This window comes from Gorilla gorilla, chromosome 5 (assembly GCF_029281585.2).
Source record: "Gorilla gorilla gorilla isolate KB3781 chromosome 5, NHGRI_mGorGor1-v2.1_pri, whole genome shotgun sequence".
NCBI lineage: Eukaryota > Metazoa > Chordata > Mammalia > Primates > Hominidae > Gorilla > Gorilla gorilla.
The window spans coordinates 183,708,568-183,712,623 of NC_073229.2; positions in this window are offsets into that span (position 1 = coordinate 183,708,568).

Below are 4,056 nucleotides of genomic sequence, written 5' to 3' on the forward strand. Positions count from 1 at the left end.
TGAGCAGCTATGTTATGCTGCAGTAACAAAAGACCCCAAAAACCTTAGTGGCTTACACAAAGGTTCTTTCCCTGTTTGTGCTCCATGTCTAATGCAGATCATCAAGGGGCTCCACTCACCATTGTCACTCAGTGACCTAGGCCAACAGAGCATCTCCAATTGGTTGCAGTGCCAGAGAAAAGAGGTGTGGTAACTCACACGGTCTCTTCCTACTTCCACCCACAAATTACACATGTCAATTCCACTCACATTGCATGGTCAAAGCAATTCACAAGGCCACACCTCACTCCAGTGGGCAGTGGAGTGAAATCCCACCATGTGCCTGAGAATGAGTGAGAACCAGGAATTCTTGTTGAAAAGCACTAATGACTATCACAGTGTCTATCTTTAGAGACATCTAAACACTGAACAATTAGGTCCTAGCTATAAATGAAAAGAGAGTTTAGCAAAGAGCCTGAGATCATTGGGAAGATTTCATAGAAAAACTGGATCAAGGCTGTCCTTCAGGAAGGGGCAAGAATTAATGAGGCTGTGAGGAAGACATGAGTTACAAAATGGGGATGGCCTGGGCAAAGACTCAGAGATGGACCTGAACATGTCATTGCAGAAGATAACGAAGAAACTGGCCTAGTGTGTTCATGCAACCAGGACTCTCAGCCCCTAGATATCTATTGGGTAGCCTTGGCATCCCTGGGGTACATAGTAATGTAAACAGTATGATTTAATCTGACTTACAGAACATAGAAAAATATTTCATTAGGCTTCTCTGCATAATAAAAATGGGGAGGATGACTTTCAACATACATGGAACTCTGAACACGTTCCAACCTCCTCCCAGTTCCGCTCCATCACAGCAACGTATTATAAGTTGTTAGGACCCACAGTAGTCAAAACACTTATCAGGAGAACATTTATCATCTCCATTTAGGCCTTGCATAGAATAATGCAGTTTGCAGTTAGACAATCCTGGATGAACACCTCTAGAATGGTTAGAATCCCTGGGATTCCCTTTGGTGAGGGAATAGATTTAGGTGCCATAATTATTTCTAAGATTTTTGCCAAAACCCAGCATAGACTCATCAAATAAATTAAAGTAGCAAATAGAAGAAAGACAAAGAATCCCATCTATAACTCTCTCCCTGTACCTTAATCATAACATGAAGCTACAAACAGAAAATGGAGAAAATCACCAGAAGCCCCCACTTTTATACAAGAAACAGCTAACTGTTGAAGAAGCTCTTACAAATCATGAAGGCTTTAACCTGGAGGAAAATATACAGTAGAGAGGCAGAGGAGGATTTGAGATTAAGAAGTACTTTACCCCTTAAGTTGAGTGCTTAGTGTAGCTCATCCAAATTCTGTGTGAATGTCTACATTTTGGTCTTCCCAGTTTAGCACACAAAGTCCAAGTTTAAGAATAATAGAAAATGGCCAGGTGTGGTGGGTGGCTCACGCCTGTAATCCCGACACTTTGGGAGGCCAAGGCAGGCGGATCACCTGAAGTCAGGAGTTTGAGGCCAGCCTGGCCAACATGGTGAAACGCTGTCTCTAATAAAAATACAAAATTTGGCCAGGCATGGTGGTGTACGCCTGTAATCCCAGCTACTTGGGAGGCAGGAGAATCACTTGAACCTGGGAGGCAAGGTTGCAGTGAGCCGTGATCAGGCCACTGCACTCCAACCTGGGTGACAAGAGTGAGACTTCATTGCAAAAATAATAATAATAATAATAATAATAATTTTATACATATATATATATATATATAAAGTAAGGTTAGATAAATAAGATGGGCCAGATTATGGCAATTCCCCAACATCTGACAAAAGAGTAGATGCTATATGAGAGGCAATAAAGAGCCAAGATAGATTTGGGAGCAGAAGAATGATGTAATGAATACCCTGGTTTGGGAAGGTTAATTTGAAAACAACATGCAAGTCAATTGGAAGGGCAAGACCTGGAGTTAGAGAAGCCTCATAGAAAGATGTCATGTTTATCTGTAAATGAGCAATGGCTGGAGACCACAAATCAGAGACCCTCTTGTAAAGAAGTCTTGATAAAATAACAGATTTAGAGAATAAAAGCAAGTGAAAGATTACTCAAGGCTTTCCAACCCGAGAAATTGGAAAGAAAAAATCGTCAACAGAAATTATGACTATTATGGACTGAATGTTTGTGTCTCCCCAAAATGTATATGTTCAAATCCTAACTCCCAATGTGATGGTAAGGAGGTGGGGCCTTTGGGGGGTAATTAGGTTGTGAGAGTGGAGCCCTCAGGAACAGGATTAGTGTCCTTATCAAAGACACTCCAGAGAGCTTCCTTGCCTTCTTTCTGCCATGTGAAGACAAAAGGAGACGTCAGCAGCCTGCAACCTGGAAGAGCCCTGTCACCAGGACCCAGCCATACTGTCCTCTAATCTGGGAGTTCCAGCCTCCATAACTGTGAGAAACAAATGTTTGTTTTTTAAACCACCCAGTTTATGGTGCTTCGTTACAGCTACCTGAGCTAAGACAGGTACTTAGTAAAGGGAGTAATCCAGGTAGGAGAATGTCTAAGGTCAAGTCCCAGATTTACATCTTCAGTTGCCCTGAGATCTGTGGGAGTGTGTATGTTCCTAATCCAGGACAGCATATGACATTGAATAACGGGATTAACCCATCATTGACCAAAAGCATATTTCTTTAATTCTCTAGTACTGAGATATTAACATAAGAGCAGACAGTGAGCATTTCAATCAAGAAGAGAGACAGACCAAGTAAGCAGAGCACTCTGGCAGTTGTCAAATTCAACGCAGTCATCATGTGTAGCAGAAACTCAGAAGTGCTCCCTTCAACTAATGATATCTTAATAACTATTCAAGACTCATTTCTAGCATTAGATCTTCCATGAAATGTTCTCTGACCCAAGTCTTAACTAAGCACTTTTTCCTCTGTGCTTCCACCGCACACTACGTACTTAATTCTCTTATGGTTTTCCCATTGTATTGTTTGTATTTGTTTATAGGTCTGAAGTAGATGGTAGCTCTTAGTAACCAAAGACTTTGTTTTATCATCTTTATATCTATAATGGGAGTAAACACACATAGTAAACATATAATATGAATGAATGAATGATTGAATGAATGGATGAAGAAAGACTCAGTTAACAAGATTCCTGACTCTGATTATGATGAACTAACTTGTAACAGACCAATCCCACCAATTATGGCTAGAAAGCTGAATAAGATATGATACAATGAAAACTACAAGAAAAAGCATCTAGTTAAAAGCATTGGGGAAGCTACCAAGGCAGCCAGGACCTAGGGAACTAAGATGCTGGAGAGAAAAAAAAACCCACACTGATGAGGCTGACAGTCTGCACCACTTTTCCTTTGAAGAATTTGCTAATTTATAAACAGCGTTGGCCAAATGTCTGAAAAAACAAGGAGAGAGGGAATGAGAAGATGAGCAGATCTTATGGCTGTCTCACAAAACTGTAAAGCTAAAAATTAGAATCCAGGGTTGCCAAGGCACCTAGCACTTGAGGGGCCAGGGTCCCAGAGAGAAGGGATGTACAGAGAAGTAAGCCTGATATTTGCCAAGTGTTTTCCTAAATCTTTTACAGATTTGTAATCAGTTCCCAAGAGACTGAAAAGTTATGTGCATCTTTCAGTGGCCTTATGGTGTTATGGAGATAAAAGTCAAGGCCCACCCAGGTTTTCCATTGGGACACCGAAACTGCTAAACTCTGGGATATGGGTGAACTGCAATACACTAAGCCTCATGAAGACTGAAGCCAGTTTCTAATCAGTTCAATCCCAGACTAGAACTATTTTTAAATAATTTTATGTAAATCATGTGAAGTCACATGGCTTTAGGTGACCTGCCCCTACTCTAATTGGTTGCCAAATACAAAAATTACTTCTCTCTGAAGGCAGATAACATTACCCAGAACCTCTGTAATTTTTCATAAATAATCATGGCATCTGATCAAAAATTATGATCCTAGAAAGGAAGATCAAGTGACTACAAATTAAGAGAAAAAATAGATTACAGAATGATACCCATAGGAAACCCAAA